The sequence below is a fragment of the Peromyscus leucopus genome, chromosome 6, assembly GCF_004664715.2.
Source record: "Peromyscus leucopus breed LL Stock chromosome 6, UCI_PerLeu_2.1, whole genome shotgun sequence".
Classification (NCBI taxonomy): domain Eukaryota; kingdom Metazoa; phylum Chordata; class Mammalia; order Rodentia; family Cricetidae; genus Peromyscus; species Peromyscus leucopus.
The window spans coordinates 48,437,421-48,461,937 of NC_051068.1; the positions used below are offsets into that span (position 1 = coordinate 48,437,421).

At 36.9% G+C, this 24,517-nt stretch overlaps 1 pseudogene; it reads right to left on the reverse strand.

Moving 5' to 3' along the window:
* Positions 1–21,089, reverse strand: part of LOC114691746 — a 54,615-nt pseudogene extending 33,526 nt beyond the window's left edge.
* Positions 21,090–24,517: the final 3,428 nt, after the last annotated feature.

Below are 24,517 nucleotides of genomic sequence, written 5' to 3' on the forward strand. Positions count from 1 at the left end.
GATTTGGATAATGTTCCTGCAGCAGCTGAGGATAAAGACAATTTGCTGATGGCTTAAATTCCAGAAGTCCCAGGAATGGGTATCTAGTTATTCTGTGGAAACATGCCACTAGATTTGACAAAAGATCGATACAGAGTTAGAGTCCAGAGGCTGAGAAATGACAGGTACTGCTAAGTTTTTTATTGTGACTGATGTGACCAAGGTTAAAAGCTTAGTACTACTTGAGCATATGTGTGGCTTTGAAAAGGGAAGAGGAGATTACGACCTCACCAAGGAACATGCAAGTAAGCTGAGACTCCAAGCCAAGAACAAGAAAGCGTCTACTTGATAGACTTTAGCTAACATCCTAGCTTCTGCTGCAAGAGACTGTCACATCTCCTTCTTGTAAGGCTGATCTTTCTGAAGGCAGGGACCCTTGTTCCCATTTCTGGGAGCTTGGTACTGGTCCCTGCAAATGACAGCAGCTGGTGTAATCCCCTGTAGTCCTTTACATGTGAAAATACCACGTGACCCTCTTAGTTCTTCCGGTAGTGCTCTTCAGGCTCAGGCATCATCTCTCACATATCCCTACCCTCTCCCAGGCAGCTTTCCTATTATTTTCTTAAGAACATGTTATAAGAACTGCAAACATAGGTCAGTTGGAAGAGTATGTGCTTGAATACACACAGTCCTTGTTTCGGACTCCAGGACTGCATGAATGTAGTATGATTGTGTACGCCTGTCATCACAGCACTTGGAAGATGGAAACACAAAGATCAGAAGCTCATCGTTAACTCGGCTACATTGTGAGTTCAAAGTCAGTCTGGGATACTTGAGAACCTGTCTTGGAAATGAACAAACACACAGACAAAACAACAAGTCAACACAACATTCCCCTCATAACAAGTCTCTTAAAATGAGAGGAATCATAGCTCTAGTTTCTCTTTGCTCCTTCTATAAAGAACCTATTTTGGAGGGTGGGTGAAATTTACCTTAATATTGTTATATTTTTGTATTGCTAAAGCCAGGTCCTTTCTATCTGCTTTGTGGATGCCTCTTATTGAGGAGGAGAATACCTCCTTCCTGTAAGGGACAAAAAGGAACATAGATTACCAACATGTGAAAATGACACCCTGTGGCCTCTTTTGACACAGAACAAAGAATATGTGAAAATCAACTATATGAAGATGACAAATTGTATTAGATAAAAAGTAAAATTTACTGCACTGTAAAAAATTAAGCAAAGTAATTAAACATGTGAAATCAAAGAATTAAAAAGAATATATGTTATGTGTAACAATGGACTCATGTTTGTAAAGATATTTTTATATATCAGTAAGATGAACAGTGAGTCACTGTAAAGAAAATAAGGAAGAAAGGGAAAGAACATTAAGTCATCAGAACAAGGAAGAATCAAAATGTGTATGTTATAAGTAGGTCTAAGGATGTGTTATTCTCAATAAATTGTTCACTTAGAATTAGTTTAATTTAGCATAGGCAGGAAATAATGTTTTCCATTTCTTCAGAGTGCCAGAGACCAAAGGGGTCAGGGGGAGCAAAGTAAATTAAATAAAAAAGGAGCATTGTAGAGGATGGAGAAAAATAGTCTTTACATATTATTGGTGAAATATATTCTTTTATACTATGTATTTTTGGTGAAATATATTTGGCCTCACAAATATGGAAGAAAATTTAAATATCATAATATTTTACTAACATCCATTCTGTTATTATTTTCAATTTTTCATTTATAGACATTTGTTATGGATTTTTACAACACAGTCTGTTTGCACCCACAGTGTTAATGAGGGCCTAAAATCCTATGCTGGACACTACGTATTGTGTGAGAGCTCCATGGCCCAGTGCCAACTAAAGTAACAAGCTGGAAGCACAAAATGTGGAAGAAATGTAATGGAAGAAATCCATGGAGTGTATTTAATGAGCAAAGGAATTTATTTGGGGGTTAACCTACTACCATGGGAGATTTATCATAGGGTCCGGGAAAGCTGAGCTATGTCCCACGCTGATTGGCCTAGTCCAAGATCTCAGCATCCAATACCTGAGGAAGTGAAGGAGTCCTGTACTTGCATCCCAGGTCTAAAGGGTCTCTAGTGGCCATGCCCCAGGGGCAGGTACTTCAAGGTCATAGGCAGGTATAGCAGTTGGACATGTTTCTTTGAGACTTGTGGTAAGAGCAGCATATCATGGGAGAACACTTGGCACAGAAAAGTCATTAACCTATAGATAGAAAGAAAAGCAGAAAGGACCCATCTCCCACAATCCCATTCATGAATATTTTGCTAAGGACTTTTCTCTTGAAGCTTTTGGTGGGTGTTTGTGATATTCTTTTATCTTTCTGCCTCACTCTGGCTAGGTTGAAATTCCTGGGGATCAAGAAATAAGGATCCTTCTGAGTTTCTACTCTGAATATTTAATGCTTTGCCTTTTTGCTTCTGGTCCTCAGGTTGGTTGTCATATCTCCAGGAAGAAAGAAAAAGAGCAGTGTCAGAGCTGTTGGCATTAGCTGGCAGCAAAGCAGAAACATTCTTAAGGTCCTCTTGGGAGCCTTCTTCACGGTAGCATTGTCTGGAAATGAGCCCTGTGGCACCCCGGAAGGAGAGCTGCAGAAAAAGAAAGTGAGGCTTTGAATATCTTCGGAAGATCTTTAATGCACTCCAAAGCTTGATAATATGTTGGCGTTCCATAGAATATCTTTATTTTCTTAGCAAGTGATATGGGTCACAATAGACACTAGATAGCTAACTGAGAAATCTGACACGGACACTATTTGAATTTTAACAGAGAAAAAACAAACTCTCTACTAAATGTAAATAAAAGCACATTCTGGGCAGACATCTTTGTGGCCTGATATTTTCTCAAAGTTATGCTAGAGAATATGTCTGGGGCTTCCTGCCAACTCTTTGTGATCCTCCTGCCTCAGTGCTGAGATTACAAGCACGAGCCACCACACATGATTTCCAACCCTTTATTTTTTAAGGATTTTATTATTTTATTTATTCTTCAGTGCTTGGGATTACATTCATGAACCTATCCATGCTGGACAAGTGCTCCACGAGTAAGCTACTACTGATTTAAATATCACCACTAAACGGCATTCATAAAATTACAACACTACCTGCTAAAATATGTCTGTAAAATATTTTTCTATTAAACATTTGTGGTTTTGAGGGGTCTGTTGTATTCCACTTACTATTAATATTATTTGAGCAATTCTTATAGTGTTTTCTTTTCAAAACTCTATATGATGAAGAAAGACATGATGACATGTAGATACTCCTTTGTGTACAAGAGACAGATCTTTGGACCTGGGGAATACATGTGTGCTCTGGAACAGAGAGATTCATCTGACTTCTGGCAATATCTTTATTTTAATGCCTTGGAAATCTGGTATTATTATACATTTGGGAGGTAATGAAGGATAACCATTGAATTTTTTTGAAGAAAATATTTAAGAGAATTCTCAATGTTTAATTTTTATTTGTACTAAGCAAGTAAAAAAAGCCCCAATTCAAAAAATAATGCATTCTTTAAATAGTGCCAATCATGGAAATGCATACATTTCTGTCTTAGTTAGGGTTACTATTGCTGTGATGAAATACCATGACCAAAAACAAATTGGGGAGGAAAGGGTTTATTTGGCTTAAGTTTTCCCATCATAGTCCATCACTGAAGGAAGTCTGAAGAAGAACTCAAACAGGACAGGAACCTGGAGGCAGAACTTCATGGCCAGGCCGTGGAAGGTTGCTGCTTACTGGCTTGCTCACCCTGCATTTTTATAATACCTAGGACCACCACCTCAGGGGTGGACCTATCCACAATGGACTAGGCCCTTCCACATCAATAACTAATTCAGGAAATGCCCTATAGTTGAATATTCTAAAGGAATTTTTTCAATTGAGGTTCCTTGCTTTTAGATGACTCTGGCCACTGTCAAGCTGCAATAAAACCAGCCAGAGCAGTATCTGCCCAGAAAGTGTACTGTGCTTCATAAGATGAGTCTCAAACATGCAGATTCTTGTCCATAGCATACAAAAGATGCTTCTGACCCTTCTGCTAGTTACTCTGTTAGTTTTAGTGTTTTGCTTGTACCAGTTTTTTCTACTTGATCATTGTCTCAAAAAAGGAGGAAAAACAATTTTATTCTGATTTCATTGCTGCTCGATTAAACTGATAAAACCAAACTCCCCCCCCCATCTCTTTCTCTCTCTCTTTGAATTAACGTACACTTAACTTTGAATTTGGTGAGTAATGTTCCACATAAGTAAGCAGACTGACTCTGTCATTGACTAGGAAAACTGATACACAAAGAAATTAAGGTACCATTTATACCATTATTTCCTGTCTTTGTATTTTAAATGGGCATATCCTAAAAATATTCTTTAAAAACAGCAGTATTTGAGAGATTTTTGTTGTGAGTAATAAGAACAAGCTTGTGTTGAAATTCTAGAAATGAATAAAGGGCAGGGAATAGCCAAATTAAGAAGCAATCAGCTTGTGCCTGGCACCACAGAGGCCAAGTGCATCATATGCCCTAGGGGAGAGTGTGCTGCTATTATTCTAAATGGACAGAGTATTAAATCAGCTCCTAATGAAGTGCCATTACACCCACTGATTAGTGCATCTCTCATACCATATCAGAGAAGCTTCTTTCTTTGCAGTAGATGACGACTGACACAGAGATACAAAACTGGTCAAAGTGCAGAGAATTGCTCAACCCTCCTCCCAAGGCTTGGGTATCAATGAGGAAGAGGGATAAGAAAAGTTATGCGTTAGAGGCAGCGGATGCCTACAGCAAGTCCCGGGTTCCTAGATACACATGGCAGTTACACATTCTGTGCCTATGACTGTATGTAGAAGTCCTGTGCAAGATGATGCCAGGCAAAATACCACGATGGAGAGAAGAGGAGGTCAGGAAGTCTGACCACTAGCCAAGAAGCTTTTTGCAGTTGGTAGCTACTGGGAGAAAGAGAATCAGTTTTCTTCAAGGACGCGACCACTGAGAGGTTCCACATTGTCTGGGAGATGGCCCTGTACTCATGAACATGTCAGCAGCACTAGGCAATTAAAGGGTTTAGGTAAAAAATTTAGAGATACCACAGGGAAATACTGGTGGTGAACAGAAGAAAGAAATTGCAGGGAGAGTAAGGAGTGGACCTCATAAAAGAGGTTATAAGCATGTCTGAAATTCTGCCTATAAAAATGTAAATAAAGAAGAAAATGACCCCCTGCCAAAGAAAAAGGTGAATTATTGTCATTACTATGTTCTTCTAATTTCATAAAAGTTTAAATTTTCTAAAATATTTTGTTGCTTCTTTTAAGTAAATATCTAATTTAACATTGGAATATAATTTGACTGTTGTTAATTTTTCTGCTCTAGATAATAAAATGTCATCAGAACATTTAACTTGAATACAAATTAGAGGAATAGACCATCTGAAACTGCTATTTCCTCCAAGCATATATAAGTTTAAAAATAGTAGATTTTTCAATTTATGTGACTAGTATGGCATTTTATTTAAAAAAAAAAAAACGCTATATATCTACTTGAAAAAATTATAAAATATTTTGTTGTGAAAAATGTCTCTGTGATTAATATGAAGAACTGAAACATAAGAAGTCTTTTAAGGAAACAATATTGTTGAAATTATAAAGGGAGAGTTGAATCTCTAAAAGGGTAATGCTAGAAGCCCTTCAAACTCAAACTATAATCTAAATGCAAAATTTAATAATAAAATCACACATGATCCTATTATAGGAAAGAATTCAAAGAGTAGTGCAAATACCAGAAAGGTATTAAGAAGATCATTTTTTTTTTTTTTAAAGAACCAACTAGGTGAGTCTGGGCTTTAGCAACACCACTTTAGTTACAAATGAAACAATGAAAAAGTTCAATCAGTAATATTGTTAACACAGAATCCCCAAGTGTTGACCTCAACGAGTGGTAGGATGAAGGCACACGTTAAGCTTACTTACCAGGCCTTGGTATGCTGTGGGATATGTTTCTGCATGTTGTGAATATGTGTTGCTCTGATTGGTTGGTAAAGAAAGTTGCATTGGCCGATGGCAAGGCAGCTTAGAGGCAGGTAGTAATTCCAAATATATGGAGAGAAGAAAGGAGATGGGGGGGGGAGATGCCAGCCATCACCAGAGGAGCAACAAGATGCCAGCAGACCAGTTATGCTACAGGCATGTGGCAACATATAGAATAATAGAAATGAGTTAAATTATAAGAGCTAGTTAGCAAGAAGCCTACCATAGGCAATACAATTTGTGAATAATATTAAGCCTCTGAGTGATTATTTTATAAGCGGCTGTGGGACCACAGAAACCTTCCAGCTACATTGGTATTTGTTTAATTTTTAGCTACTAGCAGGTCTTCAGATTTAAAACAAACAAACAAACAACAAACAAACAAAAAACCCAAACTCAAAATAGAAAGAAAAAGAATATTCCTCTGGAAAATTCATCTCAGTACTATGTTGTATGTAATTATTTTGTGCCTTGAACTTAGGTACTTAGGCACCCTCCATATGACAGCTCTTGGTACTAGGAAAAGGACAGACTTCATTCAAGGATGACAAAAAAAGTTTCTAATATTAATAGATATGGGCTACATTTTGCCGAATTGTGCAGCAGCACTAGGAAAATATTGGTTATCAACCAACTAGTAGGGAGAAAATGCTTAAAGTTTATTCCTTTAATATTTATTAGACACTAGAAAGTGTACTGAATCCTTTTCATTGCAATCACTTAGAACGCGGGCTGCCCAGATGGCTTAGCTGGCAAAGGCACTTGCCATGCAAACCTGAGCTTGATCCTTGGCACCCAAATAAACATGGGAGGATAGAACTGGCCACAGCACTGTAAGTTGAAATGGCACATATCCACACAATAACAATGGCAAGAATAATGTAAGAGCAACATTCCAAAAGAATTCAGAATTTGAAATTTTAAAAAGGTTGCTTGAAGGAATTCTAGACCAATTATTATTCACATGCATCACATTGTTTATAACTATATGGTTTTAAAATTTGGTTACATTTCACAATAAAACTATGGTAATACACATGTCATCCCTTAGTGCTTATCAGAAGACTGTTATACTTTAAAAAGCAGTAACTGTGGGTTCTGCATGAACTCCTTGAGAAAGCTTTCATGCAATAATTTTCTTTACACATTTTGCTGGGTGTAATAAAACTGCCACATGAAACCTGGCTAGTTCAGTTCTTCCAGAGGATGGTGGAACTTGTACTTACATGCTTTATATTTCTCCTATAATGTTTGTTTCTTGTCCAACATATAATCTTACTGACTACTATTCTCTAATATAAATTTTCATTGCAAATGAAGTATCTTTTTTTTTTTTTGAGACAGGATTTCTCTGTGTATTCTTGACTGTCCTGGAACACACGCTGTAGACAACGCTGGCCTCAAAGTCAGGAATCCACCTGTGTCTGTTGAGATTAAAGGCCTGCACTAGCACTGCTTGTTTGAAAATAAAATATCTTAATAGTAAGCAAAACCCTCCAAACAAGTGGAATACTTTGTTTGAATTATATTTAGCTGCCAATTAAAGATCTCAGAGGAATTATTATTATTTGTGTTGTGTTTTTTGTTTCTGCTCTTTTAGGGGGCCCGCCATCCAGCTCCCAAATAAATCACACACAGAGGCTTATTCTTAATTATGAATGCCCAACCTTAGCTTGGTTTGATCCTAGTCAGCTTTCCTTAACTTAGATTAGCCCATTTACCTTTTGCCTCTGGGCTTTTCCTTTTCTATTCCTGTATACCTTTGTTTCTTACTCTGAGGCTGGCTGTATAGCTGGGTGGCTGGCCCCTGGAGTCCTTCTCCATCTTGTCTTCTACTCCCAGATTTCTCTTTCTATTAATTCTTTCTGCCTGCCATTCCTGCCGATCCTTTTTCCAGCCTCACCATTGGCCATTCAGCTCTTTATTAGACTATCAGGTGTTTTAGACAGGCACAGCAACACAGAGTTAAACAAATGCAACACAAACAAAAGTAACACACCTTAAAATAATGCACCTCAACAATTTGTCTCTATAAAATAATACAACCTTTTTTTTTTTTACTGCAGAATGTATTTTTTAATAAAGTATATTACTCAAAGTTTCACTGCTGTGCCAAAATTACTGACATAAAGTTCCCCTGCTGTGAGTGTGGAACAAGGCAGAAAGAGCATGGTAGCTTAAGCATGTGGCAATAGCTGCTCAGCTATAGTTAGACAAGGTAAAAAAGGCAAACAGGATGGGTGAGAGCTTAGATAGGCACACCACTCTCATAACTGCAAGGATCTACTTTTTCCAAATAAATCCCCCCATTCTGCAGCAACTCTACCTAGTCAGACTGAGTTGCTTATCTTTTGATGGACCGAATCATTGATTAGGTTGGATTTCTCGTAACCTAAATTTTATGGAAGCATTTTCACAAAACACACAAAGGTGTAATATCCCAGGTATCCATTAGTCTTATCAAGTCTATAAGACATGTTAACCTTTGAAAGTTCACCACGTATCAACTTTATCTCCAAACACATCTCCATAATTTACACTTGTTATCCAAATAAAGACAATAATAAGATCATAATCTCAGCCCATCCAGTATAACTATCCCAAATATAATCCAAGGTAGATGAATTATTTGCCTACACGTCAACAAATTTATTGATGGTCAAAATGAAAGTACAAAGTTTCCTCTGAGGAGGAGCCATTGAACCTCTTATTTGAGTCTTTAGGGAGTGGGGGAGGTACACTGGGATACAATGTACAAGATCAAGATACAAGGGGACAGTATAAGCATTACTAATATGAAAGAGGAGTGGTGAGACAGAAAGAATATAAGGGACCAAATGAAACCCAGAAGGACAGACACTAAATCCCATATCACCATTTCCAGCATCTCGAACCTCCTGAGATCTCCTTTGTATTTTTGCTTCACTGCTGTCATGTCATCAGGCATCACCACCTCAGAGACTGCCCACAAGTCCTTTGTTCCTACCATGCTTTGCATTTCTTTCAAATCCTCCCCAACATTTCAACATTTACATTCTATTTTGCTGAGAAAGTAGCTTCACATTGACCAAGATCAAGGTCTATTGATCTATAGAATTATAAAAGAGAACTCTTAGATCATGGCTTCATTGGTCTCTAGGAATATCAATGATGAAACTTGGAGAAGCACATTCCTAAGTGACTCTGTGGGGAATGATAGAAGAATATAATCAACATGGAATTCTGGTGTCCACATGTATATGTACAAGCACTTGAATGGACATGATACACACACATAATACACACACATATACATGCACATGCACGCACACACACACACATGCACACACACAAGATGACATGACTTTATTAACCCAAATTTTATATGGGTGTTTCCTACCAGAATAATACTCTTATAATATTCCTAGACCTTTGATTATTTTGTAATTCTCACCATAAGTATGGCTAAAAGCCACCAAGAATGTCCATGCTACAACCTGAAGACTGACTCCCTGAAATTTACTGTATCAGATTAATTAGCCTACATCTTTAAACTTTATCTCTCACAAAAGTCTCAAAGCATAGACACAATGAAATGAAATTCTGTCAGATTTTAATATAAATATCCCCTAGCTCAATTCTTAATGAAGTCCTTATGCTTGTCTTAAACCTCCTTATTGTATATATTTCTCTGAGTATTCTAATCTCCTGAGTTCCCACAAGAATTTCTCCTTAAGCTATGGATGTATCATTATAAGCTTCCTCAAGTCCATGTCTCCAAATATTTCAAAAATTTCCCATAAGTCAGTTATAAATGCTGCGGAGCCATATAATCAGGAATAGTTATAACAATAATCCTACTTCTGATAGCACTTTTCTTTGTTAGAATTTCTTTTCTGAGACCAAATTCTTGACCAAAACAACTAAAATAAGAAATACTAATTTTTGGTTATAGTTTTAGAGATTAAAGACTATGGTCATCTGTCTTCAGGGCTTTGAGTCTGGAGAAATGTAAATGTCATGATAATATATTTATGTACCAGATGCTGCTTACTTAGCAGTAGCTAAGAAGGACAGATAGTAAGTCTTGGCCAGAATTAATCTAATTTTAAAGTAGTACTCTCAGTGACCTGATTTCTCCACCTAGGTCCCACCTTTCACATTTCTGCTATTTGCCGAGAACCTATTTGAATTTTGAATCAATCAATAAATCAAACCATTTATAAGTTTGTACTTCTCATGATCTTTGGGGAATACCTTTCTATACATCTTCTGAATTATACTAACCTCTAAGTCATCTTTAAACATAATAGTATTGACAACTGAGATTAAATATATAAGACTAAAATGCAAAAGCCCTGAAAACATTTATATAAATTAAGACATAATGGAGCATATGTTTGAGTAAGACTGAAAAATATTTTGTATTAATTTAGATACAACAAATTTTAGAGAAAAGATGTTCCATTATTTAATCAGCATTACTTTCTAAGAAGTTTTCTGTTCTGAATTCTGGCTGTGTAAAATTACTAAAAGATGGAATTGGTCCCTGTTTTTTTAATAAATCTAGAAGAAAAACAATTGCAAGTAAGAACTATAGGAGGATATGAAGTGATATGATACTATCAAGACACACCATTAAATCTGGTATAAAAATGAGTGGAACGAAACAATGAAGTCTTAATAGGAAGTTTTATCAAAACAAGTACCTATTTGAAGGGTTAATAAACAAATTACCTAGTAGTAGGAACATTCCCTAGACACAGCTAGGCAGAGGAAAGGTTATTAATGAATCCATAAAATATGAGAAACATAGGACCGGAAAGAAACTGAAAATATTCTAATATTTGAAAATCAGTTGCTCTAGTGGGAAGAGACAGGTTTTCTGTTCTTACTACAGCCATTTAATGTCTCATAGGAAAGAACAGTCCATAGGAGTACACAATGTTTCCTGGTACCATTTATAGTTTGTTTCCCTGCTGACCCTCTCTATGCCTAACCACCAATATGGGCTCTCTATATCTTTTTTTTTTTTTTTTTTTTTTTTGGCTTCTAATATTTTTGATTAGTATCCAATGAAACTTTAAAGATGGTTTTTATAAAAGTCTTTGAAATTTCATTGTGCTTAATTTCTCAAGGTATGTTAGAAGAATCAGATAGCCTGGTAATGAGATAATTGTTTAATTTTTTCTTGCTCTTTTGATGGGTGACTTATTGCTCCATTTCTGTCAGACGTTTCTATCCATGCTGGACTAAGATGACTCGTAAGGCCTTGTGATCTCAGTTCTCTGATAGACTCAACCAAAGTTAGAATCCGTGTCTCCAGCAACTGTTCCCGTGGTGACATTTCATTTGTGCTGAAATAGGGTGATCTGTTATTTGTATGTTAATAAATAAAGTTTGCCTGGAGATCAGAGGTCATAGCCAGCCATAAACAGAAGTCAGGTGGTGGTAGCTCATGCTCTTAATCCGATCACATGGCAAGCAGAGTCTCTGTGTGTTCCAAGACACAGCCAAGCATGGTGACCCACGCCTTTAATTCCAGTACCAACCATAGAGACCTGGAGGTCTATAGAGACAGGCAGTGATGAGCAAGTGAGGTGGCTGGGCTAAGAGCCAATGGGAAAGCAGAAGAACAAGGCAATAAAGGTGCAAGTTAGACATGGTGAGCTAAGGTTTGTTGGTGGCTATCACTCTGATCTCTGTGGCTTTCACCCCTGTATTTGGCTCTGTGTTTCTTATTTAATAAGACTGTTTAGAAATTCGTCTATAATCCCCCATTCTTACTATTAGAGTAGTGTTCTTTATGATCCTCTTTATTCTAAATAGATGGAAAAAGTTTGTGTGTGTGTGTGTGTGCGCGCGCGCGCGCATGCATGTGCGTGGTGTGTACTTAAAGATAATTATGGAATAATTTTTCTTCAAGAGTGAGGCCCTTAATAAATTAGCCCACCCCAAGTGGTCAGCCATTTGTTCTCTCTCATTTTTAAATTGAAAATAGATTTTTTTCATTCAATATATTCTGATTACAGTGTCCCCTTCCCCAACCCCGCCCAGATGCTCCCCACTTGCAAACCACCCAAATCTACACACTTTTGTTTACTCTTTCATTAGAATACTAAGTGACATCTAAAATAATATTAATAATAATTAATAATCATATAAAATTAAAAAACCAAACCAGAACATGACAAAACAAACAAAACAAAAATAGACAAAGTAAAAGCACAAGAAACATACACAGATGCAAAGACACCCACATTTGTACAAACAGAAATCTTATAAAGACACAAAATCAGAAACCATAATATATAATCAAAATATCTATAGTGTAAAACAAACAAAGAAAATATACAGAGGAAACATCATGTCACTAAACCCTCCAAAAATACTATTGTCTTCATTTTGTGTTGGCCATCTATTACTGAGCATGGGGCCTGTCCTTAAGAATCGTTTGTATACCCAATGAGATTCCTCTGCAGAAATTTATTTTTTCATTTTAGAGCAGACAGCAATTGGCTATGGATTCTGAGATACAGGTGGGGGCTTGTGTCCATTTCCCCTCTCAGTGCTGGGACCCTATCTGGCTCAGACCTGTGCAACACCTGTGCATGTTGCCATAGTCCCTGTGAGTTCATCTGTGAGATAGTCCTGCTGTGTTTGAAGGCATTATTTCTTTGGTGTTTGCCACCTGCTCTGGCTCTTACAATCTTTCTGACTCTTTCCATAGGCTTCCTGAGTCCTGAGGGGACAGATTTGATGGAGACAACACATTTAGGACTGAGTGTTCTGCACATTGTCCAGCTGTGGGTCTTTTAGTTCCCATCTGCTTCAGGAGAAAGCTTCTCTGATGATAGATGAGCAAGCCACTGGGGTTCTGCATGCTTCTTGTATTTTGACAGAGATCTTTTTGTTTAGCTTAGGGAAATTTTCTTCTATAATTTTGTTAAAAATGTTTCAGTGGCTTTGACCTGTGTTTCCTTTCCTTCCTTTATTTCTATTTTATATAGATTTGTTGTTTTTTGTTTTGTTTGTTAGATTTTACATCTTTGACTGAGATACCTGTTACTTCTATCTTCTTTTGTTCTTGGGATACTCTCTCCCACTCTCATATTATGTTGATGAGGCTTGCCTCTGGGGTTCCTGTTTGAGTTCACAAAATTTTCAATTCCCAGTCATCTCAGTTTGGGTTTTCATTAGTGATTCTATTTCCACTTTTGTGTCTTAAACTGTGTTCTTCATTTTATTCCACTGTTCGCTTGTGTTTTTATAGATTTCATTAGTAGGTTTATTCATATCCTCTTTAAGGTTTTTGAACATATTTCTAATAGTTATTTTGAAGCCCTAGCCTTATGCTTCAAATATATTGCATTTTCCAGAGCCTAATATAGTAGCATCTGGGCATTAGTGGAGATAATTTCCTAACTATTATTGATTATGTTTTTACACTGGGACTCTAGTTATCTGGGTATGGGGTGTTTGTAATTCTAGGTATTGATTAGTATTGTGATAGATCAATTAAAAGTTGAGAAGGGTGAGAAAAATAGTAAATGATTTTTCTAAACTATGTTCAAGGACATGAAGTAGGATGATAACATCCAAGTTACACGATTAGGTTTTATTATAAGAATGGGTGGCATTTTCTCAGTGAGACCAAATGCAACATATAAAACAATATGGTAGACTGTGTCAAAGCAGCATTGCTAAGAGTGGAGAAATGTGTATAATACATTTAACAAAGATTTAGGAGAGATAATTGCTACCGCTTAACAACTAATTAGGGATAATTTCCTGTGGGATTTTTTTTCCTAATGCATACAGAGAGATTTTTATGCCACTGGATCTTTTCTTATTTTATCTGCCTTCCTTTCTTTTTCAAATGCAAATGATGTTATTATTTTAATTAATATATTGAAACCAAAGAATAATCTCAACCTGTCAGTTCAGTCACAAACATATGTTCTTATGTTGTCAATGCAAGTATGTCCTGGCACTTACTTTTTCTAATTATAGATACCTCTAGTCAGTTACATTTAAAAAAAAAATAAAAGAATCCAAACTGCTCAGATACTTTTCTTGTTCTTTTTTCTTTTTCTCTGGAAGACATCAAGCTTTGACACCATGATCTAACTTGGAAGCACACACTGGAGTCTTGGCATATATTTGGAAAGCTTTCTCTTCAAAACCCAGCAACAAACTGAAGCCACATGTAGATATTTCAGTTTTATCCTAGCAAAGAAAACAAGAGCCAGATACTAAAATCGTAAAAACACTTTCTTCCCTAAAATTTCTTTTAGAGGATATTCAGTATAGAATTAGATTCAGTTATAAATGCAGTGTGGAAGAACGGCACCTTATAGGCAAGGAGTCTAGTAGGGATCATTAGATAAAAATTTAATAAATGGAAATACCAAGGGTAGGGAATGATATTTTCTAAATTGACAGAATAATATTTTTTTTTCTAACGGCAGGCCAGGGTGAGCAGATATTACCCAGGGTACAATGGAAGATGAAGAATTTGATCAGATATGTAAGGTGATCAAATGGCAGAGGAAAGACTTGACTAGATTGACCTGACAGGATTTTTTGCTAATACCAGAAGGTATGGGGTCAAATATGAGAGCATAAAGCCATTGGATTGAGAGAAATAGTCATAAAAATTTATGTTTGGTTGAGTGAGCTTATCCTGTCAATTCACAGTGGCACATCTGACTTCTTGTATAGGCAGAATCCTGAAATAGTTTTTTTTTTCATAAAATTCGTTCTGTCCTTAGGAATTTTATAGCACTTAAATTAAAATGAATGCATGTTATTCAGTAAGCTTAGCATTAATATCACTTAAATTGGTTCAGAGTATTTCTACAAATCATGAGCTAGAAAGAATCAATTACAATTTCTCAATATATTAAAAAAAGATACTATATCAGAGAAGTATCTTCACTTTCAGATTTTTATGTGGTCATATTTAATTTGGTGCCTTCCAAAGAATGGCATATTAATCGAGGGCCAACTTGGCAGTGCATGAGGCTCTGACTGTTTACAGCTATGCAATCTGTCATCAGAAACCTGCATCCAACTCAGGATCCATGGCCCTCGTGCTGAGCAGGGGTCATGGACTGACATGTCAAAGAGCGATGGAGGGAGAAAGGAGAGGCTGATTAATTAAGTTAGCTCAGGAAACATCCTCTGCATATTATCCCTCATTAGCTGCCCAGGGTTCTTAGACAATTCCCAAATGAAACATGTTCTCAGAAGGCAAGACTAGGCAGAGGGAACATTTGAATTGCTTATCTAAACTTTAATTACAGGTGTCCTTCCATTTCTTCAGACTCTGCACTGCTTTTGCTTTGGTTTGAAGTCTGGGGAATTTCTTCATTTTTGACCTTACTCTGGCCCATTATTGGCTTTGGGGAGTTGAATATTAGATGGAAGCCTTTGGATTCTCCCTGGACAGCGTTATTTTAATCCTGAAAATCCAAGGTCTGAAATTCTGTATGTGAACCAAAGTTCTGAGAGGAATAATGTCTTTCACTAAAGGTTCTGCAAAGGTAAGTGGTTGATTAGTATGTCAGTGATGTAGAAAGGCAGAAAAGTCACAAATGTATAACCAGATTATCTCGGGGTATCTTCAGTCTTCTTACTAGGCATCATTGCCTTACTCAGTACCTGACCTAACTTCTCTGTGAGCATTATGACTATACCTCTGGCTCTAACCATCCAGAGGTCTAGGAATGCTGTCAGAAAGCACTTGGGGCCTATTGAAGAGTTTTTCTGCTTACCTGTAACCTTTCTACCTAATGTTTCCATTGAAAGGTGCCTTGATTTATGATTTTGTCCTGTCATTGTACAAAATTCATCAGACTAGTACATTGGAACATGGAACTTGAGGTAGCCTAAATTCATGTCCCTGGGACAAGGTTACTCATATATGGTTTGATATATAATAAACTGTATCTTTTTGGTGAAAGCTATGTTTTGCTGTCTATGTTTGTTACCAGTAGAAAAAAAGAAATCCAAAAGAATGTTATTGGGAAAGCCTAAATCAGATTAAAATAATAAAATTTGTTTTTTTTTGAAATGTATATATGGTAAATAATAATCCAACACAATAGCATTAAAATATATTACTAAAGCAGGGTTAAGAAGTCATAAATGCATAGAAAATTGCCTTTTGTTTCCTTTGCATTTTGTTATTTACTAAGGAGGGACTCCAACTAATTAAAGAGGAAATGAAAATTCACTATATGAAAGTTCAACATGGTTTGTTTAAAAAGGAAGATAAGTTTAAAGCAATAAAAATACATTCTACCTTTCCTTTATGGGATTTTTGATCTCACTCAGCTGTCAATCATTCTCATTATTTTGGGCACATTTTCAAACAACCTAAATTGTTCCCACAGTGGCAGCCAAACTCAATAAGCAGTAAACCATTGAAGACTGTGTGATTTCACCAGAGACTTTAAGCAGTGGAGTGGCTTCCTGTTAAGAGACAGGAGGCAAGAAACCTCAATGGGAGCTTTCAACACAGAAGGAAAACATTCTCTCCAATTTATCTGCAACATAAAGATCTCAAATGACCAACAACTGCAATGAAAACCTTCTTGATTTGAAAAAGAAACAAATTATTTTAGCATGCAAAAATTTGTACATTGAAATGTGTTTGTAGTGTATTCATCTGTTTTGAAAGACGGGGTAATTCCTTGGATAAAAGGCAAATTAGTGCAGATTTATTTAATATGTTTTAGCATTTATGCACGGTATATCTTAACTAGAACTGTTTTCTAAGATTCTGCCTGGTGGCATGAAAAATACAAATAAATGCTTTGCCAATAATAGTAGTTACATGGCTACATTTACATTATAAAATTTACATTCTCAAAAATTTTAAAGTCAGATATTCTTTTTATATCTCTAAAAATATACACCAATGTTTTTCCTATTTGTACCTAGAACCAAATTAAATTAAGCTAAATTAAATCTAATGTAAATTTGAGGTAAACTTTCGCCACTCTAGCTAGAGGCAGTGGGACCTGGGAGAATGGAACTGAAAAATGGGGCAGACTAAAGTCTCATGCAAAGCTGGCTTTATTCAGAGCCTCAGACAGTTTATACTGAGGGTTAAAAAAAGATCACATGAGCAAAGTTTTCATGAGTTCAGACCGTATACAATCACAAGGACAAGACACTCATAAGCAGTATCATGTTTTCCCACATCGGTATATAGAGGATAATTTAAACATTTAATTGGATAACAACAACAAACAATAATGAGTAACCTGAAGTAAAGTCACTACTATTTGTTACACTTGGGAGGAGCACAGAAATACATTCCAAGAACAGGTCTGTGCTTTGAAGAAAAATTGACATTGCAAGACTCTTGTTTTCACAAGCACTCAGAATTCTCACATGAATCCATGCCTGGACTGTGATCTGACTGTGGACCATTTCTAATTAAGTGAAATTTAAATACATGTTTATTTGGAAAAAAATTAAGTTAATAAAATCTAACCCAAATAACAAATCTGTAAACTCTCCTATTGCAAGCTCTTCACTTAAGGTGGGCAAATTAAAAATGAAACTTTCATTTAGTTTGTAGGTAACATGATTTAAAAGCTAATATATATGTAAGTTAATGCTTTATTGAATGTCATTTATAATTCTCTTCGAATATTCTTCCTTTAATTTTTAGTTTTTGTTGAATTTTGGAGATTGCATCCAGATTCTCTATCTCTTTCCATCTCTCCTTTATATTTTTCTCATATCTTATCAAAGTGATTTTCTTTGTAGTTTTATTACATTAGTGTTGGTAAGTTGTTTAATTGTGTGCATAAAGATTCATTTTCTTAATATTTTTCAGCAAATATCTCATGAAATATACCAAGATGTGTGAGTAATAAATAGCAAATCATGAATACATCAGAATTTAAAGCTGACTGCTATTAAAGAAATTAGTATCATAATGAAGCCAAAATGACAGCAACATTACCATCCTAGCCACAGGTTGAAATATCGTTAATGACAAATATAAAATGTGGGTTGTGTTGCGGGGTAATGCTTTTATACACTGGTTTAATAAATTGCTGATTGGCCAGTAGTCAGGAAGTATAGGCAGGATAAACAGACAAGGAGAATTCAGGGAAAAGGAAAGCTGAGTTAGCAGATGCCAGCCTGCTGTCTAAGGAGCAGCATATAATGACACATGGGTAAAGCCGTGGAACATGTGGCAACATATAGATTAACAGAAATGGGCTGAGTTTAATTTTAAGAGCTAGTAAGTAGTAGGTCTGAACTAATGGCTGAACAGTTTTAATTAATATAAGGCTTTGTGCATTTATTTGATTCTGAGCAACTATGGACCAGGCAAGACACAGGAAAATTTCAGCTACAGGACTGCCTTTTGTTTTTTAACTTAACTAATTTAGTGTCCATATCAATAAACAAAGTAATGACAGTATAATCTTATATATCTTAACAAATAAAGACAGTGTTTGATATCAACAAAGTAATTAATATTTTATGTTTTTCAAAATAATCAAAGTAAATCACCACTTTCCATATAGTTAGTGCTTCCCATCTGTTTTCCTACCTCCAATATACTATTCCACTTATAAACACTGTATTTATATAGTACTTGATTTTTAAATCCAAGTACAAGAAACAGGTAATTAAACCTCTTAAAACAACACTACCATTTTTCTATTACATTAAAGAACACAAGTTTTTGTGGACAAAATAGTAGTAATACTGGTAATTAAATTTAGCAGATAGTATTTGCAACCCATAGTTGAGAGTCTGAGTAGGTTGCTTTTTTCTTATTTGTTCTTAAATAATTATTTGTATATTCTAAAATAAAGTGTGTGTTTCTATGTCCAGCATCATCAAGACTAGACTTCCTCCAGGTGAGATGGATCATGAGCATCCCTGAAAATTCAGCACAGTCCTACTCAAGACAATGCTTGCTCAGAGGATGATGAGCATCCTCGGCAGAACCTACAAAGGCATGATGTCTAGAGAAGCCGTCACGCCATCTGCCAACCTGTAAAATGGCAGTCAAAAAAAAAAAAAAAAAAAAAACCACAGAAACTAGTAAGTCCCTGGATGACAGCCCTGTCAGCATTTGTGAAACAGGCTCTATGAAGTCATGTGTTTGTTGACACACGGGTACTCCTCAGTTAATAGACAGCCAAATCCCCAAAACAGACATTTAATATAAACAATGTATTTTTACTCATTATGCGAATCAAACCAATCTTACTTTTAAGCTTGTGAGAATATTTTTGGGCATGAAATCAGTGCCAAATTCCTAAATAGGTTTTTAAAGTAATAGCGGTTAGACCCTTTTGTATAACTTCCTATTTCGGTGTTGGTGATTCTTATTCTTAAGGTATGAATGTCTTTTGTAGTCCACAAATGTTATGTTCAGTGGATTCATTGGCAGGGATTTTGTGTACACACTGTGGTTTGATTACGAAATCGCCTGTTCAAATTATTCTTAAAAGTCCAAATGAAGTTAGTATTAAACTTATTTCCTTAGCATGAATTCCCAGTGGGCTTAGGGGTGTTCTGAGGTAGAGCCCTCCTACATTAGGTATAAGATGGTTTGGCCAAGAGTAGAGAAAATATCAGTAATAAGATTACATATTCCTTTTTTGGATTTATTTATTTATTTATTTATTTATTTATTTATTTATTTATTTATTTATTTATTTTTGGTTTTTCGAGACAGGGTTTCTCTGTGTAGCTTTGCGCCTTTCCTGGGACTCACTTGGTAGCCCAGGCTGGCCTCGAACTCACAGAGATCCGCCTGCCTCTGCCTCCCGAGTGCTGGGATTAAAGGCGTGCGCCACCACCGCCCGGCGGATTTATTTATTTAACTTTATTTGTATTTATTCTTTGTGTCTTTCACATCATGCCTCTTGATTCCATTCATTTCCCTGTCTCTTAGCATCCACCCTCTGTCCTTACAACCTCCTCCCCAAAGTAAAATAAAACAAAATTTAAGAGAAAAAAAGAAAGAAAAAAGGAAAAATCTCATCATGGATGCTGTAGTGTGACACAGTGAGTCATACAGTGAACGGTTTTATTCATATATCTTTACTTGCAAGTGTTCACTGCAGAGTCATTGGTCTGGTTCCAGGCCTCTGGCTTCTGCTATATCAATGGCTAGACCCTCACTGGGACTCCTCTTGGATATCCTGTTGCTGCTCTGTGTCATGGAGATCCTTCAGCTTTGAGTCTGTTAGGCTGGCCCTTTCACATGCTCCAGCAGATCTGCCCCTACCCTTCCCTACTGTAGCACTAGGAAGAGCAGGCACTGCACCTTGCCTGGGCAGCATAATAGAGCAGACCCTGTTGGCAGAGGTGAGGGTGAGCCATCCCCAGTTGTGAGCATGGGAGAGCTATCAGAGAGATGCCCCTCCCCTTACTCCTAGCCCCTCACTGTCTGTAGCAGATGAGGGAGCTGACCCTCCCCCTTAACAGCTGCATCACTCAGGAAAGTAGGCCCTTGCTCCTTGTCTGAGCAGCACAATAGAGCTGACCCTGTTGGCAGAGGTGTGGGTAAGCTGGCCCTGAGGATGTGAGAGTGGGATAGCTGGCCACACCCTCCTTGTCTGCCTTGTGATGGTGAGGACAAGGGAAAGACGACCTCCTCCCCCTGCCCCTGTCACCTATGGTGGTGAAGGAGCTGACCCCCTTATCCACTGCAGCACTCAGGAATGTGGATCCTTCACTTCCCCTGGGCAGCACCGCAGAGCTGATCTTATTGATAGGGATGCTGGTGATCTGGCCCCAGAAGGTGAGCATGGAAGATCTGGCCCCGCCCCTCATCTGCCATTGGGTCCTGTGGGTTGGGGAGAGATGCCCTTCCCCCTCCCTGTCCCCCCTTGCAGCCCGTGGCAGGTAGGAGTGCTGGTCCTGAGATCATATAGCAGGAGAGATGTCCCTGCCCCTCCCCAGCTGCAGCATCCTGGAGAGTGGCCCTTGCTCCTCACCTGGGCAACAGGGTAGAGCTGGTCCTGAATGTGGAGGTGCTGGAGTGTTGACCCTGAGAACATGAAAGCAGAACTCGCCAGCCCCATTACTCATTGCTGGAAGGGGTGAACTAGCAAGAACAATGCTGGAGAGCTTTGTTCGCTTGCTTTTTGTTTTTTGAGAAACCTTCACGCTGTCTGCCGTATTGGCTGCATTAGTTTACACTCCCACTGGAAACATAAGGGTTTATCTTTCCTTACATCTGTTTGTTATCTTGATGAGAGCCATTTGAACTAGGGTGAGACACAATCTCAAATGTCTTAATTTGCATTTCCCTGTAAAAGCTAAGGATGTTGGACATTTTTTTTTCACACATTTATTAACCATTTTTGCTTCTGTTAAGATATGGTTATGGAATTCATTATCTCATTGATTAATTTTCTTTATGCATTTAACATTTGCAACTCTTTATATATTGTAGATATTGTGACATTATCTATTGAAAGGTGGGCTAAGATTACTTATACTTTGTAACGTGGCTCAACACTCTGGTAATTCTTGCACATACAGAACCTTGATAATTTCACCCTGTCTCATATGCTAGTTACTGGGGTTAATTCTTTTGCTATTGTAGCAACTTTCAGAAAGTTCATGCTAATGACTGTATCTAGAAATTTTGGGCCTTTTATTAAGGTCTTTGAACCATTGTAGTTGTATTTTTTTTCTTTCAGGATAAAAGATAAGGGTCTAATTTCTATTAACGTAAAAAAACTGCAATCATATCAAAGAAAAATGAGATCATTTATTTTGAAGCTAAATGTGAAAGACCATGACCCAAGTTTCCGAAAAATATCACATTCCAATCTAATGACAATTTACTCTAAATTTTGTAGATACATAACAACAGAAAGTCATAAATGAAGACACATTTCAAGTGGAAATATAAGGAAGACAGGTAAGAGAAAAGTAGGGAAATATTTTGTCTAGATTTCAGATGGTCTGTGATGATACTTTTAGTTTTCTGGTTGATGAAAGCTTGTGGTCTGTTACTTTACTACATCCTAAATCATCACATCCACGTAAATCATGAGGCTGTTCACTCAAAGAGCCTACAAATAAACCTAATGAAAAGGTGAAAGTCCTCTACAATGACCACTTAAGACACTCAAGCAAGAAATTACAGAAGAGCATGAGAGAGTGCTCATGTTCATGGGTTGGCAAGATTTTGAGAAAAATAACTATTCTACAAAGCACTGTACACAGATTCAATGCATTTTTGGTTCCACTTGACCTCAAATCTGTCTTTCATCCTCTCACTATGAGTCTGTGTGGTTATTTACCAGGAAGGCAATGTTTCATGGACAAAGCAGTAGCTGTTATCATGGTTGTTAATCCATCTAGTTACTTTTTCTTTCTAATGGTGAGTTGAAATCATTTTTCATTAATTTCTGTTGCTTTGTTGGTTGCTGCTCTGGTTGGTGGTTAATAGTTAGCCCCACCTTAACTTCGTTATCATTTGCAGCTTGCTGGTTTTCTATGTTGAACAGATCGCATTCCTTTGCTCGCCATTTCTCTCATGACATTTACTATTTCCTGTAGACTTGTGAAAGAGGAGTGTGTCTTCTTCCTCTGTGTATAGTATTCTTTTAAAAATTTATGCAGTAGTGGGTGGGTTGTCACCAGTTGTCTTAGGTTGTAATTTGTTGTGGTGGCTTTATTTATATATCAATTTTAAGAGACAGCTGTGCTAGATATAGCAATCTTGGTTGACACTTAGTTTTGGAGCTTGAAATATGTCATCCCATATTTTACAGGCTTTGGCATTGCTGAAGGGAGAATTGCTATTATTGTGATGTGTTTGCCTTTGTATGTGAGTTGGCCATTTTATATTACTACTTTAAATGTATTTTCTTTGCTTTATAATTTTTAAATCTTGTTTATAATGTATCATGAACAGATTTTTCTTTCATCATGTACATTTGGTGTTTTAAATAACTCTTGTTTTTCAGTATCTATCTCTTTCCCTGGATTTGGGAAACTTTTCTGTTGTAATTTATTGATGAAATTGCCTATGCTTTTAGACTGTAGTTTCAGTTCTTTCTACTCTAAGAACTATTTTATTACATTTTCTTTTTAAAAATTCATATAATATACTATGATTATGCATTCCCTTCTCCCTATTTGCCCAAGTTCTTCCCCAACTCCATCCTATCCAGATTCTTCAGTTCTAGCCTCCCTACACTAGTCCATCTATAACTATATATGCTATTTCCTTCTCCTATGGAGACCTAGCCCTAAACTCTGTGGTTCTATGGATTTAGTCAACCATTGAATTATCATCTAATATCCACATATAAGTGAATATACCATATTTGTCTTTCTGAATTTGGGTTTTTTTACTTAGGATCATTTTTTTTTTGTCTAGTTACCTAAGATTTTTATGATTTCTTCTTTTTTGTGGTTGAGAAATGCTCTATTGTGTAGATGTATCACATTTTCATTATCCATCCATCTGTTGAGGAACATCTAGATTGCTTCCAATTTATGGCTATTCTGAATATAGCAGAAATTAACACAGTTGAGCAAGCATCCGTGTGGTAGGATGAAGAGTCCTTTGGGTATATGCTTGAGTGGAATAGCTAGATCTTGAGGTAGATCCCAATCCCATTTTCTTGAGGAACCACAACACTGGTTTCCATAGTGGCTTTGTGTAGCACGAATCTTAAAAGGTCTTATTAATAAAATCGAGGTGAGCCAGGTATTGGGGTGAACACTGAAGGATCAGAGAAACAGAACAAGTCACAGCTATCAGACCTTGCCAATTCCTCAGCTGATCCTGTTTCCTCAAACTGGAAGCCTTTGTGTCCTCATCTGAATGGGTCTCGGCTGAACTGCTGCTAAAAGCCTAAAAGCTTAACCAGGTTCTAGTTCCTGGTCCTCACGTGAGCCTTATATACCTTTCTGCTTTCTCCATCACTTCCTGGCATTAAAGGCATGAGTCATCATGCCTGGCTGTTTCCAGTGTGGCTTTGAACTCACAGAGATCTGGATGGATCTCTGCCTTCGGAATGCTAGGATTAAAGGTGTGTGTGTGCCACCATTTTCTGGCCTCTGTATCTAGTGGCTGTTCTGTTCTCTGACCCCAGATAATTTTATTAGGGTGCACAATATTTTGGGGGAACACTATATCACCACAGCTGTACAAGTTTGCCCCCCCAACAGAAATGGATAAGTTCTCTCTTTACTTCTACTCTCACCAAAGTGAGTTGTCATTTATATTATTGACCTTGACCACTCTGACTAGTGTCATATGAAATATCAAAATAGTTGTGATTTTCATTTCCCTGATGACTAAAGATATTGAACATTTCTTTTAAGGGTTTCTCAGCCATTTGATTTTCCTCCTTTGAGAATTCTCTGTTTTGATCTGTACCCCATTTTTAAATTGCTTTATTTATTTCATTGATATCCAGTTTTTGAGTTCTATATAAAATTTAGATATTAGCCTGCTATTGGATGGGGAATTGACAAAAAT